The sequence below is a fragment of the Mauremys mutica genome, chromosome 1 (assembly GCF_020497125.1).
Source record: "Mauremys mutica isolate MM-2020 ecotype Southern chromosome 1, ASM2049712v1, whole genome shotgun sequence".
Lineage (NCBI taxonomy): Eukaryota > Metazoa > Chordata > Testudines > Geoemydidae > Mauremys > Mauremys mutica.
In genome coordinates, this window is record NC_059072.1 from 258285002 (window position 1) to 258301359 (window position 16358).

At 45.0% G+C, this 16358-nt stretch overlaps 1 long non-coding RNA gene across 1 annotated transcript; it reads left to right on the forward strand.

Annotated features, from left to right (window-relative positions):
- The first annotated feature begins 6441 nt into the window (after positions 1–6441).
- On the forward strand, positions 6442–10695 carry LOC123365657. Its single transcript, XR_006577681.1, has 3 exons — positions 6442–6521; positions 9018–9575; positions 10247–10695. It is a non-coding gene; the product is annotated as an uncharacterized LOC123365657 (long non-coding RNA).
- Positions 10696–16358: the final 5663 nt, after the last annotated feature.

Below are 16358 nucleotides of genomic sequence, written 5' to 3' on the forward strand. Positions count from 1 at the left end.
TAGGATGCACTTCAGAGTGGGAAGGGGCTTATTCCTACAAGGCTGAAGACTGGGATGCAGGCAGAGGAGAGCTTGGAGGAGAGGTAAAGAGTATGTGGGGAAAAAAACTCAGGTGGGAAGAGGGAAGATCCAATGAGAGCTTGCGAACTGGAGAACAGAACTGGAGCTTGAAAATTGAAATAGCTCTGGAGGAAAGAAGTGTGGGAGACTGGCAATTTTCATGGAAGATCAGAAAGCAAATCTTGTCCTTCCTATGAGAATGGGTTTTTTATTTGAATCTGAAACCCTGATATTACTGTACAGCTTTAGCACATGTGGAGTTAGAGCTGTCTGGAAAATGGGAACAATTTTTAATGAAAATTCTCACAAAAAAAAAAAAGTCTTTCTTGCATTTTAAAATATTTTGGCTAGTAGTAATATCGCCAGCTTACAGCTCAATAATGAGCAATGCAATATTGAGGTTTTTAAGCACTTTTACTGTAGATCTGGAAGAACTGCAGATTTTTCAGTTAAGATTAAAAAACAAGCTTAGTGAGCAAATAACAGTGAGCTGACAAGCCACCTTTCACATGCTTCAGTGCATGCCATGCTTTGGAACTCCAGCGCTAGACTGAAACTTTGTCCTAGTTTGAGTTTCTCAATAGGGATCATCTGTCAGCTTCCAGGTAATAATAAAGCAAGTCAGAAGATACTCAGATGTATGTCCCTATCAAACTCAATGTCCATTTTGGTCAATTTCACAGCCACAGGATTTTAAAAATTGTAAATTTCATGATTTCAGCTATTTAAATCTGAAAGGGTGTTGTAATGGTAGGGGTCCTGACCCAAAAAGGAGTTGGGGGGGGCACAATGTTATTGTAGGGGAGTTTGCAGTACTGCTACCCGTGCTTCTGCACTGCTGCTGGCAGCAACACTGCCTCCAGACCTGGGTAGCTGGAGAGCAGTGGCTGCTGGCTGGGGGCCCAGCTCTGAAGGCAGAGCCGTCACCGCCAGCAGCAGCACAGAAGTAAGAATGGCATAGTATAGTATTGTCACTCTTACTTCTGCGCCGCTGCTGGCGGTGCTGCCTTCAGAACTAGGCACCCAGCCAAGAGCCGCTGCCCTCCAGCCACCCAGCTCTGAAGGTAGTGCAGAAGTAAGGGTGGCAATACTGCACCCCTCTAAAATAACCTTGTGACACCCTCCCCACCCCCCGCAAATCCCTTTTGGGTCAGGACCCCCAATTTGAGGAACTCTGGTCACCCCCGTGAAATTTGTATAGTAGAGGGTAAAAGCACACAAAAGAGCAGATTACACAGAGGGAGACCAGATTTCATGTTCCGTAACATGTTTTTCATGGCCGTGAATTTGGTAGGGCCCTACTCATATGCCTTAATATTTGAGGTTTAAAACCTCAAAGAATGGAAGAAAAGCCTCTGAATCAAAAAAGGAGATGTATTAATTTCACTTTCTAAAATAGTGGTGTCTGCCTGATTGAGAACACAGGTTTCATTACTGGAACACTGTGGCTAAGCTACCAATAGACCTTCCATTAGCACTGTCTTCAGGAGAAGATTGCTATTAGCTTGATCTCTTCCCCCCTGAAAGTTGCACCGGTGAGAAGACTGAAAATGAACCACTCCCCCTAGAAATGAGATCTTCAGAAGAGAGCAAGTGACAGCATGACATTTAACTAGATTTGCAGCTGTACTGGATAATCTAGTTTCACTGTTTATGCACAGGGCATTTCTAGAGTATTAGTGCACTGATTTCAGGACAGAATTGATTTTTTTTTTAATAATAGTCTAATGTGGGTCAGTGCATTGCATATAAAAATATCAAAAGCTAAGGAAGATTTAAAATAAGCTGCACAGTCTGTTTGTGTTATTGGAATTTACATTCCATTGGTCATGCAACCGCAGCTTCTTACCTGTGTGCTAGCTTAATCCCCACTTGCTTACCCTTCCCCCTCCTTCCCCAATATGCCTCTGATTGTTTTCCTTGCCCTGTAGCTTGCAGCTATTGCTTCTGTGCCCCTCACTCCAGGTCCTTTGCCACTCCGAATTTCTTTGATCCATACAGCATTCTTTAGCCCCCTTGATCAGGATGGAATTCTATCCCTACTATTCCCCATGCTTCCCATAACCCACTTGTCTTCTTGCCTCTCATCTGTTGATGATTGTCCCCAGCCTTGACAATTAGAGTGAGGGATGAAGGGGGTTAAGGTAGGTCTTCCATTTCAAAAGATGATTTATCATGGTGCTATGGATCACCTGAGCCTTCATGAATCTGTAATTTAATCAACCATATAAATAATCACTGCCACATCTGTTCCAGTGAGAATGGTAGGTTGTGTACATTCAGGGGAAGAGGGGTCTAAGGTGTTATCCAGTCAGAATAAGGTCCTTTAATCAACAAGTGTACCCCAGATTTGAGGCTAGAGGTAAAGTTTTCAAATACATTTAAGTGACTTAGTATGGTATAAATCAAAATAAATAGAGGGTAAAAGGCTTCTAAGTTCTAGGCATACATTCATTATAAAAATACTATCCAAATTGACAGCCATGTCAGCCTATAAAAACTCCTAGACCACCAACACTGAAGATCATCCTCTTCCTCCTCCATGCCTTCATTCTCTCTCAGGAAAACCCAGGAAGGATAAATAAGCATTACAGTGTTCCTGAAAGATCAAGTATGGATTCTGCTGGAGCAAAACTGACCAAGTGGCAGACACAAGGATCCTCCATTCAGAAGGCCCTGCCCCAACTTCCAGACAAAATACATTTAGAGGCTATTTTCATGAGTGTTGCTGTGGATTTTAACTGCTAGGCTAGGATGCAAGGAGAGAGAGGCAGTCTTTAAGGTATACAAACCCCAAACTGTTCAGAAAGATATAGATACCTTGAATAGTACCTGGAAATTAACTGGAAGACAGCACAGGTGCAACATGTTTCCTGTGGGAAGCACTGCTCATAAGCACAGTGCTGCACTTTGCCATAGCTGAACTTCCTGAGCAGACTTCAGGTGTAGCCCAGATACAGAATATTGCATTCAAATGGGGAGTTGACAAGCCTGCCGTCAGTCTGCAAAACTTTGCACCTGAAAAATTAAGTTACAACAACCTAGCCAGGTGTGGATGACAAAAATGATCATTCATGACCATTGCTGTTCTCTGAACATGCAAATGAAACTCAGGATCCAACAGGTTAAAACTGACCATGTGCAGATTCCTAGAGTCCTTTCACAGCCCATTACCAAATCCTTCCCAAGGAAGTATTCTCTTGGAATTAAGGCTCTGGATCACCAGATTCAATTCCCATCTTTGCCAGACTCTGCATGACACTGGCTAAATCATTTTAATTTCTCAGTCCATCAATAAGCATCATGTGCAACATAAGGATAACCACACTTCTTTTATCAGTATTATCTGTTCAGATTGAAAGAGTTTTGGGACTCGGGAGGTCTCTTACAACATGTATGCAGTGTTGAGTAGAACAGGGCCCTGATCTTAATTAGACCCGCTAAGTGTTACTGCAATACAAATAATGAATAACATCCAAAATATCCAAATTGGCCTGAATACAGAAGATAAAATGAGATTTTTTTTGGCCTGCAAGTGTAACCTTTTGGTGAGCTAGAGTTTACTTCACTGCTCTTTTCCTAGTGCCTAAAAACAACTCCTATAAAAAAGCACATGGAAACCCAGAATTCAGTCACTGAGGATTTTCAACATTCAACAGGATTGCACAGGATCACCCTCCCCACAATCAAATCCAAAAATAACAAAAGAAATGAATTTAGTTCTTAAGTACCAACTTGCTTTATCATTATAAGATTTTATAAACAACAAACACTTTAATTTTGAGAGCATAAGGCTACTTCAAATCCACACACATTATCTTTACCATTATATATACACTTAAAGAAAAGAAAAGAAAACTTAAATCTCAACAGGTCAGTACCCACAGAAGCAAAGTGGGAAGTAACTCAGAGCTCCCAAAAGCTTAGGTTCAGTTCACCTGAGTCTGAGTCTTTGATCACCAAATCTATATAGTTCATGAAGTCAAAAGCACTGCAGTCCATGCAGACTCTTCCTCCTCCTCTGCTAAAATCACTAAGGGGCTAATCTCCACTTACTGGGGGATCCAGGTGTGGTGATCAATCCACTGGGGGTTGACCGCCGATCGTGATACCTGTAGACTCCGGTACTCCACTGGAACGAGAAGCATAAGGTAACCCAGTACAGTATAGATACCGCAACAAGTTGACCTAAGGTACATTGACTCCAGTTATATTATTCACGTAGCTGGAGTTGCGTAACTTAGGTTGAGTTAGCGCAGTAGTGTAGATCTGCCCTCAGTTAGCTACTTGCCCCTGAGGGAGTATGACTCCAGCTACAGGGAACCCAAACTACCACACCCAATTCCAGAACCCTGTGGGTGTGGAGTGCTAATTGTGCATCAGCCTAGCAACAATGAAATGACACAGGCACAACTCATTCCTCCCCCACTTCTCTATAGCTCTCTTAAAATATATATCTCCCTGTTAAGCATGTGTAGGGTGACCAGATGTCCCAATTTTATAGGGACAGTCCCGATTTTTGGGTCTTTTTCTTATATAGGCTCCTATTACCCCCCACCCCATCCCGATTTTTCACATTTTCTGTCTGGTCACCCTAAGCATGTGGGTTACACTTGCAAGCAGAGAGTGGCATGAACTTAGGTGACCTGTCAGCAGGCCACCCATTAAAAAGGATTTCACCATTAATTACTTTCTTTCAATACAAGAGGAGGCAAGAAACAAAATGTAATTGACAGGGTCTAATGAGTATATTGTATAAATGTACATAAGCTATTTCACTTTGTACTTCATTTGAATTTACTCTGTGTCATTAAATAATGAAGTTGAGACTAGCAGGGTTGAAAAAATAGAGACTTGCTAAATGAAAATATTTTTACATATGCATATAAATTTGTGAAAATAGCACCAGAGATTTAAGATTCTGACACTCCCTATTAACATGTCTTCATAGTATTACCATTGCTAAAATGAATATTATTCCTATTTGCAGCAGCTTTAACTAAAAAGAGTGATCATGTTAACTCAAGCCTTATAAATAATGTATAAGGCTGTATTCAGCTTAGTCACCTCATCTTGCATTTGGTTAAAATCACAAAACAAAGGACTGTACTGGGCATTAAACAGCAATTTCTCATTCTAGCTGCTGTAGCATTACTTCAGAGCAATTGAAGACTAAAGATTGCAAAGCCATCCCATTAAGCGAGACTTTTAAGAGATGTTCTCTTTCTCAGATAGAGGCCAGTCTGGAAATTTTTCTATTTTTATTTTAATCTTTTAGGCTCTTGATGATTTTTTAATAGGGCATGGAAAAATCAATTAAATCTTTTTATTTGGATGCTATTACAGAGTTATACTCTTGTGGGTAGCCAGGTAGAGCTAATTAACCAAAGAAAGCATTTTGTACTTTAAAATGGTGTAAGAAAAGATTATGTTCACAGCCTAAAGATCTAGTAGCTTTTAAAAATGAAGAGGTATTTAAATGGCAATAGTGCATGGGTTGAATTATGATTTTAGTCGGAAGAAAGTTATTCAGAAAATAAGACAGACCCCTAAAATCTCTATTTAAATAAATTCAAACTGATCATTATATTCTTGTAAATAAAGCCAAACTGAACATTTTATTCTTGTAAAGAACAGTACCAGTTTACTACACCAAGATTAAAAAACAAACAAACAAACAAACAAAAAGCCTACTACATTACAATTGTGTTTTGGATCATGACTAATTAACAGAGCTGGGCAGGAAACTGTGTTCCCATCCCATGGGAGTTTGAGATTTTAAGTGATTTACCGGTCCCAGATCAGGATAAAAAAATCAACAAGCTCAAAAATTTTCATAAACTGATCATCTGAAAAAATTCAGATCAGGTCACTCAAAATATTTTGTTTATCTAATTTGACATATTTTAGTTAGCTTTTAGTATAAATTAAAATTTCAAAACAAAAACATTTTTAACCAAAAAATGGAACTCTTTTTAAAAAGGCAGAATGTCCCATTTTGACAATTTCAAAACTTTTTTCAAAAGATTTTCATATTGGGTGATTGTCAGAACAGACTCTTTCCCATGAACAGTTTCAGGGCCGCCCAGAGGGGGGGGCAAGTGGGGCAATTTGCCGCAGACCCCAGGCTCCACAGGGGCCCCCACGAGAATGGCTGAGGCTCCCACCCCGGCCCCACCCGACCCCATCTCCGCCCCTCTTCCGGAGCCTCAGCGCATCCAGGAGCTTCGCTCGACAGCTGCAGCGTGGCTCCGGCGGGGACTGAGCTCCACCCCGCTCAGAGCCGTGTGGTAAGGGGGCGGGGCTGCGAGCTCCAGTGGGGCCTGAGTTCCCTCCGCTCAGCCTGGAGCTCGCAGCCCCACCCCCTTACCACCCGGCTCTGAGCAGGGCGGAGCTCAGGGGCCCCGCCAGAGCCACACTGCAGCTGTCGAGGGAAGCTGCTGGATGCGCTGAGGCTCCAGGTGAGGGGGGAGCCGGGGGTAAGGGGCCGGGGCCGGGGCGGGGGGGGGGGTTGGCCAAGGGGCAGGAAGTCCCAGGGACAGTCAGGGCATAGGGAGGGGGCAGATGTTGGGGGGGGGCAGTCAGGGAACAAGGAGGGTTGGATCGTGGGCGTTCCGGGGTTCTGTTAGGACTCAGCGGGGGGTCGGGGCAGTCAGGGGACAGGGAGTAGGGGTGGTGGTGGTGGTGGGGTCTCTGGGGGATGGTGAGGGGACAAGGAGCAGGATGGGTCCGGGATTCTGGGTGGGCAGTCAGGGGGCAGGAAGTGGGTGGAGGTCAGATGGGGGCAGGGTCAGGCTGTTTGGGAGGCCCAGCCTTCCCTACCCTAAAGCTCATTCAGCAGTTTGAGGCTTGCAGAAGAGCCAAGCTGTTAGCTACTCCATTAGGACTACCATCCCTTTCACTTCTCAAATGCCAAATTATAGTCTATATTTAATTTCAGTGCCATAGGGAGATTCATGTCAGGGGAGGGTAGCTTCACTTAAAATTAGCCACTGGGGGAGGGATCACATGAGAAGAGCAATATCCTTCCCAACCCTACGAAGGGAGACCCCCCCTCCCCTACATTCCCTGAGGCTCCAGAGGGGTTAATTCAGTGGTTCTCAAACTTTTATACTGGTGACCCCTTTCACATAGCAAACCTTTGAGTGCAACCGCCCCCCCCTTATAAATTAAAAACACTTTTTATATATATATTTAACACTATTATAAATGCTGGAGGCAAAGCGGGGTTTGAGGTGGAGGCTGACAGCTCGCGACCCCCAGTAATAACCTTGTGATCCCCTGAGGGGTCCTGACTCCCAGGTTGAGAACTCCTGGGTTAATTTAATTTTAGCACCCTGTGTCCATTCACATGCATGTGCTATTTTGAGCATTTCAGTTTTCACAACATAGGCTCATCCCAGATTCTGGAACAAGCTCAAATGCTCAGTTTGTGGAGTATGTACATAAGCTATACTAAAGACAAACCCACAGTAACCATCTCCAGTTTGTGAGGGACCCCATGGAGCCAGTCTCTAGGAAACAGATAAATGCATGGAGGTTAAATTCATTAATGGCTATTAGCCAGGATGGGTAAGGAATGGTGTTCCTAGCCTCTGTTTGTCAGAGGGTGGAGATGGATGACAGTGGAGAGATCACTTGATCATTACCTGGTAGGTTCACTCCCTCTGGGGGACTTGGCATTGGCCATTGTCGGTAGATAGGATACTGGGCTGGATGGACCTTCGGTTTGACCCAGTATGGCTGTTCTTATGTTCTAACCTAAATTAACCCAAAGTTATGGAGACAGATATGAGTCAAGGAAGCCAGCAGAGTATCAGAAACCTGGAAAAATCTCGGACTGGATGGGCTCAGGCGTTTGGTCACGAGTTGAGGTGGTTCAAAAGTTTTGGATTTTTTTTAAGCAGTTTTTTTATTGTTTCTTTAAACAATCAAACACAGCAAGCAGCAAATATTTGGCCACACATTTCTGAAACCCCAAACCATATTCAGGTTTTGGCAGACTAATTGCAGCTTTTCAATTAAAAAAAACAACAAATTTTGAAGGAAAGCAGACATTGTCCGTGATTTTTTTCTGCTTTTTAAAAACCCCTAGATTTAGATCCAGAAAAAGTTTTGACAGAAAATATTTGCCCAACCCTTTTAATGAGCTTTAGTGCCTTTTAGCATTAGCTGATGCTGAGAACCAGTGATACCTTGTAAAGAAGTTTTCTCAAAACTGGGTTTGTGCCGAGATGCAGAAGATTTATTTTTTCCCAGGGCCGCCCGTGGGGGGGAGCAAGTGGGGCAATTTGCACCAGGCCCCGCAGTGGCCCCCATGAGAATATAGTATTGTATAATATTGCAATTTTTTTTATGGAAGGAGCCCCCGAAATTGCTTTGCCCCAGGCACCCTGAATCCTCTGGGCGGCCCTGAACAGTTTCAGTTTCAATGAATCTGTATTATTTGACAAAAGAGTGGGAAATTCCTGACCAAACCTGCTAATGAATACTGTAGTACTGTGTTTGAAAAATTCAATCAGCCATTCCGCCATAATGGGTAGGAAGTTTTCCTGGGGAAAGTGCCATTAGCCACTGAGGAATCAAAGGCTTGGTCTACTCTGGCAGGTTTTTTCTCCAGAAGGCAGCTTCTGGTGCTGAAACAGCAGAGGTGTACACACTGCAAAGCCACTTTTTTGCCGAAATACCTCAGTTGCAGTGCTGTAATAAAAGCACCACAACGAGAGTCATAAGGCTTTTTGAACCAAGGCTTTAGTGCAGTAGTGCCAGTGTAGACACCGTGCTTGATTTTAGTGCTGTTATTGGCCTCCAGATGGTGTCCCACAATGCCCATCCTGACCACTCTGGTCAGTAGTTTCAACTCTACTGCCCTGAAGCCAGCTAAGCAACATTCTGCCCCTCCCCTTGTAAAGCCCCAAGAATTTTGAAATTCCCCTTCTTGTTTGCTCGGAGTGCAGAGCTCACATCACATCTTCCCAGCTGATCACGATGGCTCCACGCAGCAAACAATCTCCCACTTGGACCACTGCAGAGCTACTGGATGTGATAAGTGTTTGGGGAGAGGAAGCTGTGCAGTCACAGCTGTGCTTGAGACGCAGGAATTTTGATGCCTACAGCCAGATTGCATGCAGCTTGCGCAAAAAGGGATATGCCTGAGACATGCTGCTGTGCAAAGCAAAGGTGAAGGAGCTGAGGAACACATGCCACAAGGCAAGGGAGGCAAACCGTCGCTCTGGTGCTGCGCCCTAAACCTGCTGCTTTTATAAGGAATTGGATGCTATCCTAGGTAGTGACCCCCACCTCCACCGCAAAGAGCCCTGTGGATACTTTGGCGGGTCTGGAGCCAGTGGAAAGTTGACCTAACCCAGAGGAGGAAGTCATTGATGAAGAGGTGGAGGCTGAAGATGTGGAGACCTATGATGCGGCTAGTCAGGAGCTGTTCTCCACTCCAGAAGTGTCTAGCCAGTCTCTGTAATCACCGTCTAGCGAGCCAGAAGCAGGACAGGAGACCCCAGGTAAGTGGTTTTGCTTTGTAAAGTTCTGAAGCGAGTTTATGACAGAGAATGTAGAAGGCTGGCTTTGTTTCTGTGTGCTGAGCATTTCCCCTCATGGCTAGGCAATACAGTGGAACAGGGAGTTGATGCACTCCGAGCTTTCACAGAAATCCTCCAGAAAGATCTCTAGGAAACTTTCCTGGAGGTATTCAGCAATCCTCTGCTGGAGGTTCCTTGGCAGAGCTGCTTTGTTCCTTCTTCCATTGAGAGACACTTTCCCACGCCACTCTGCAATTACTTGGGCAGGGACCAAAACTGCACACAGGAGAGCAACATAGGGGCTGGGGCAGAAGCCACAAGTGTGTAGCAGACACACCCTTGCTTCCCTGTTTACCCTCAGAAGTGAGATATCTTCCATAGTGACTGCCACCTGTGGAAAAGGGTGGGAAAGTTTAGAGTGTTGCCCCACATAAGTAGCCCATCATCTTTTCAGATTGCTTTTCTGCAGTACACAAGGCCCCTGCCCCTGGTTTCATTCACAATTCCTGGGGTCTTCTGCCTCTTGTGTGCTTGACTAGGGTCACCGAGAAAGTGATAGGTATGTTACCAGCAGTGCATTAATGTTACTGTTTCAATGCTCTGTGTGTAGTTCACAACAGCGCTTCTGTTTATTGTGAATTATGCCTCTCCAGACTTCACCTTGAGAACCAACCCTCCAACAGAAGCAGAGCATCTGCACAAGATAAGAAAATGGCTGAGATGGACCAAGGAAGATATGTTCTGGGTGAGGCTGCAGCAGTCAGAGGTAGAAAACACCCAACACAAGAGGTTGAGGGAAAGTGACAAGCAGGAAAGAGAAGAGAAGGATTCTTACAACAGGGATGCCACAGAGCGGCTGATTAAAGTTCTGGAGTGTCAAACCGACATGCTCCAGATGCTCGTAACACTGAAGACTGAGCAGACTGATGCATGCCCGCCCTCCCCTTCAGCACATTCAGAACTCTTTTCCCAGGAACTCCCCAAACTCCCCTCGCGCATTTCTTTCCGCCTTCTGGCACTTCACCCTTTCCTCTACACTCCACCCCTACAGACAGCTGTTCCAATGAAAGCTGGACCTATACTCAGCTATGAAAATCAACCCCCTTCCCCCGGTACCTTCTCACCCACCAACAGTGAGTATGTGTGTAAGTCCCCGTGGTGTTGTGGTTTATTTGGCAATAAAAGCAAAGATTTTTGAATTATAAACACTCTTTATTTCTTTTTATGCAAGGTATGATAGCTCATGGCACCTGCAAATCAACAGGCACTTTCATTAGTTCTTTACATTGAATCCTAGGCCTTAACAATCACAATTGCTTCCTAGCCTACCAAATGTAATTAACCATTGTAGTCCCAAGCACAGCAACAAGCATTACTGGTTTTCATCTTCGAAGCGTTGCCTCAAGGCATCCCTGATTCTTATTGCCCCACGTTATGACCCTCTAATAGCCCTGGTATCTGGCTGCTCAAAATTAGCAGCCAGGTGTTGTGCCTCACCAGTCCTCCCCTGAGTAAACCGTTTACCCTTCCCTTCACAAATATTATGCAGAGTACAACACGCAGCTATAACCATGGGAATATTTTCCTCATTCGGGTCCAATGTGCCATACAGGCATTGCCAGCATGCTTTTAATTGGCCAAATGCACATTCAATGATCATTCTACCCCTACTCAGCCTGTTGTTGAACTGCTCCTTACTGCTATTTAGGTTTCCCATGTATGGCTTCATGAGCCATTGCATTAAGGGGTATGCCGTTTCTTCCAGGATCACTATTGGCATTTCAACTTCCCCTATGGTGATCTACTGGTCTGGAAAGACAGTCCCTGCTAGCAGCTTTCTGTATAGGCCGGTGTTCCTAAAGATATGTGCGTCATACACCTTCCCAGACCACCCCGCATTAATGTCAGTGAAACACCCATGGTGATCAACAAAGGCCTGCAAAACCATGGAGAAGTACCCCTTCCAACTGATGTACTCTGTCGCAAGGTGGTCCAGTGCCAGAATTGGAATATGTGTGCCATTTATCGCCCCTCCACAGTTAGGGAATCCCATTGCCACAAAACCATCCACAATTTCACACAAGTTGCCAAGAGTCACAGTCCTTTGTAGCAGGATGCGATTAATGGCCTTTCACACTTGCATTAACACGGCCCCAGTGGTTGACTTCCTAGCTCTTAACTGGTTCACGACTGACTGGTAGCAGTCTGGAGTCGCCAGCTTCCACACTGTGATTGCCACACACTTTCCCACCAAGAAGGCAGCTTTCATTCAGGTGTCCTTGCGCCACAGGGCTGGAGTGAGCTCAGCACACAGTTCCAGGAAGGTGGCATTTCTCATCCAAAAGTTCTGTAGCCACAGCTCATCATCCCAGATTTGCATAACAATGTGATCCCACCACTCTGTGCTGGTTTCCTGAGCCGAAAAGCGATGTTCCACTGTGTTCAGTTACTCTGTGAATGCTAAAAGCAACCTGTTAATGCTTTCTGTGTCGGATACCATATCAGGTGACTGTGACTGCTGTTGCCTTTGTAACTTCAAGAATAACTCCACTGCCATTCGCGATGCGGTACTGAGAGATAGCAGAGCAGTGGAGAGAAGTGTGGGATCCGTTCCTGCAGATAAAGGTGGTGGGGAAAACAGAAAACAAGGGACCTTGAAAAATGCCGCAAACTGAAGATGAAAGCATATGGAATGCTGGGACAGAAAGCAGTGCATCATGGGGCATGGAGCCCAGACCCATGATGTGCTGCAATCCCCTCTGCCTTCCCACAAGAAAGGGGCAGAAAGGGGAGAGATGCACTGTGGGATAGCTACCCACCGTGCACTGCTCTCATTGGCAATGCAAGTGCTGCAAGTGTGAACAGGCCATGCCGCCAGTGGAAGACAATGTGAACACACAACAGCGGTGTTCTTTAAGTGCTTTTTTATCAGCAACTAAGTTCTTAGCGAAAGACCTCTGCCATTGTAGACATACGCTAAGCTCTCTGTTTTATTTAAACAAAAGTATCTAGCCCCTATGTTTGTGAGGATTACAGTCTGCTTAAATCATAGAATCAAAGAATCATAGAATATCAGGGTTGGAGGGGACCTCAGGAGGTCATCTAGTCCAACCCCCTGCTCAAAGCAGGACCAATCCCCAACTAAATCATCCCAGCCAGGGCTTTGTCAAGCCTGACCTTAAAAACCTCTAAGGAAGGAGATTCCACCACCTCCCTAGGTAACTCATTCCAGTGCTTCACCACCCAACTAGTGAAAAAGTTTTCCTAATATCCAAGCTAAACTTCCCCCACTGCAACTTGAGACCATTACTCCTTGTTCTGTCATCAGGTACCACTGAGAACAGTCTTGATCCATCCTCTTTGGAACCTCCTTTCAGGTAGTTGAAAGCAGCTATCAAATCCCCCCCTCATTCTTCTCTTCTGCAGACTAAACAATCCCAGTTCCCTCAGCCTCTCATCATAAGTCATGTGCTCCAGCCCCCGAATCATTTTTGTTGCCCTCTGCTGGACTCTTTCCAATTTTTCCACATCCTTCTTGTAGTGTGGGGCCCAAAACTGGACACAGCACTCCAGATGAGGCCTCACCAATGTCGAATAGAGGGAAATGATCACATCCTTCGATCTGCTGGCAATGCTCCTACTTATACAGCCCAAAATGCTGTTAGTCTTCTTGGCAACAAGGGCACACTGTTGAATCATATCCAGCTTCTCGTCCACTGTAACCCCTAAGTCCTTTTCTGCAGAACTTCTGCCTAGCCAGTCAGTCCCTAGTCTGTAGCAGTGCATGGGATTCTTCCTTCCTAAGTGCAGGACTCTGCACTTGTCCTTGTTGAACCTCATCAGATTTCTTTTGACCCAATCCTCCAATTTGTCTAGGTCCCTCTGTATCCTAGCCCTACCCTCCAGCATATCTACCACTCCTCCTAGTTAAGTGTCATCTGCAAACTTGCTGAGGGTGCAATTCACACCATCCTCCAGATCATTAATGATAAATCTGAGAGGTTTACTGATGTTACCTTCCTAAGTCTGCTGACACACAACTGAGCTGCAAAAGCGTGAAAACTGCAGCTTTTCAGAACCCCGCAGGCAGCAATGAAACAGAAAACAAGCTGGTTAATTTCGTTCTGCCACTGACTGGCAAAGCAGCAGCAGAAGACATTGGAGTTATTCACTAGAGAGGGAGCTCCAAAAATGAAAGATTGGGATAGGGAAAAGAGAGAGAATATAACAGAGATATCACCAGAACTTCCTATTCCTGCGGGGAGCCAGAAGACTGGCTGAGAGATAAAGGAGCAGAGACCCTCCAACTGCTTTCACAGCAGGAGAGAGAGAGAGAGAGAGAGAGAGAGAGACTGCTCCTTCTTCCTTCCAGAAACCAAAGGAGTTTGGGGTGAGGCTTGAAATTTTATAGAAGAGGGAACGTCTGAGCAGATCACAGCACCATGGCAGGAATCACAGAACCCTCACTTGTCCCAGCAACTGGAGAGGGGTGGAGTTCTCACCTGAAGATTTCCCCTGGATAGTGTAGGCCTCCGAATTCTGAGTCTCCTAAAGAAAGTCTTCCAGGATTGGAACTAAGAAAGAAAGAAAGAAGGAAAGAAATAGACTGGTGGAATGGAGAGGGGAGGAAAGAGACACTGAAGACAAACAGGGAGAGGGTGGGGAAGCACACCATTTATCTTTTATGGAGTGAAGCCAGGAAGGGAAAGAAGGTATGACCAAAGCAAGAGATGTAGTAAGCTATAATTTTTAAATACATTGAAATGATTGTCAGTGTTCCAGTTAAATGCAATACACACCTGCTTTTATTCATTTACTTTGCAGGGGACATGGCAACACTGGTATTTTTCACATTGGCTAGGACATGATGAAAACTTCATTCAAGACCTGCTTTTATATTTTACAAAGGAAATTACTTTATGTGGTCTTGCCTAAAGTCAATGACGAAGTTCTGGTGTTATAAGGCCATTTTCAAGAAAATGAAATGGTGGAGCTTATTTAAGAACATTTTAAGTTGAAAGCACTTGCAACCCTAAGTTGAGTATTTTTCTGTTTTCCATGTATTCTCTCTGATGATGTGACAAAGGGACCATTGAAGATTCAATCCTCTATCATCAGTATGCCTCAGTAGACCTACTGTGAGCCAAAAGAGAAGATCCATTTGAATCCAATGGTTTTTGGAATCCACTTGCGTCTTTGTTAGCATGACGGCTTTCTTCTTGCCACACTGATAGAAAGAATAGCAGTGATTTACTAAGTACCATGTTAGAGGTGATGCAACTGCTTCCATCAGTCCTCCACCCTCCATGGAAGCTGGTAGCATTAGCATCATAAATGGGAACAAAAACATTCCTTTTAAAGCCTTTCTAAAGAATCAGAGCACATGTAATGGCATATTCCAATGAAGAGTCAGATAAGGAAGAAGATTTAAATGGCCTCTTAGGTTGTGTGACGGGGTCCGTGTACCCCACACTAGCCCAGACAGGGTTAAGCCCCAGGTATTGACAGCGGAAGTCCCGCCTCCATGGCAAGACTGGGCATGCTCCAAGTACTCTAGTAGTATAAAAGGAGAGACACCAGCTTATTCTGGGCTGGAGGCCACAGGGGAAGGACCTGCCTGGGAAGCTCCTGTGGAGGGCCAGCCACAGCCTCTGACTACGCTGGGCATTGAAGGTGTTCACGGCCCGCCTGTATCCCAGTGACTGGAGGCGACCCTGGAGACGACTGGACCTGCTGAACACAGAGGACCTGACGTCTCATAGGAAACCCTAACACAGACTCTATTAGGAAGTGACCCAGGGAGAGTGGCAGAGTGGTACCTGCCACCCAGGGAAACTCAGCATGTTTTGGTAGGACCCCCCTGCTGAGTCAGTGGCAAGCCGCTACGCCACTGTTAGGGCCCTGGGTCGGGGCCCTGTGGAGTCGGGTGGGCCCGAGCCCCCTATCGGGGCTATCAAACCCCAATGCCATAAACTCTGGCCACTAGGCCATGCTACCTGGCACCAAAGGGTTGTTTTGTAGAATCTGGCTGTTAGACCATGCCGCCTTACACCAAAGGGGGCGCTATAGACTTTGGCCGTTGGGCCACGCCGCCCTGCACCAGAGGGGGTGTTATAGACTGTGGCCGCTAGGCCATGCAGCCCTGCGTTGAAGGGCTGCTTTGCGAACTGTGATGGATAGCCCACGCTGACTTGACCCTAGGGGCGTGGACCATCACACGTGAGTGGAAAATTATTTTGACTAGAGACAATTTATGGAGTTTGGGCCTATGTCCAAAACCGGATTTCGGAGGCATTCAAAGTTTGGGGGTACACAAGTCTAGTTTGGTTTGGACAGGGTCGAGACACAAAATTAATCTCTAAATCATGGGTCAGATTATGATTCATTCTCACAAAGTATTCAGATCTGAGATTTGCATTAAGCTCCATCTCAAATGTTGAGTGACTATTTATTTTCTCATTTGAGAGTCAACTAAATTTATTTATTTTTAAAAATCAATTATTAGATTGTGCAGGCTTGGGACAGTTAGTGCTTAGATGCTTTTATCCAGCCTCATTAACAAATAAGAAAAAACAAAACCTAATGTAGAATTACAAGTCACAAATGTCTGTGACAAAAAAGGACTTGAAAATAGTGTTCAACACAATTTCATATGTGCAGTGCATGTGCTTTATTCCTGTGCATTCCTCCTGCCTAATTTAGTATCTGGCAAGATCAAGCAACAAGCATTTTCTTTTTATTTGCTGAAATCTCTTTGTAATCATG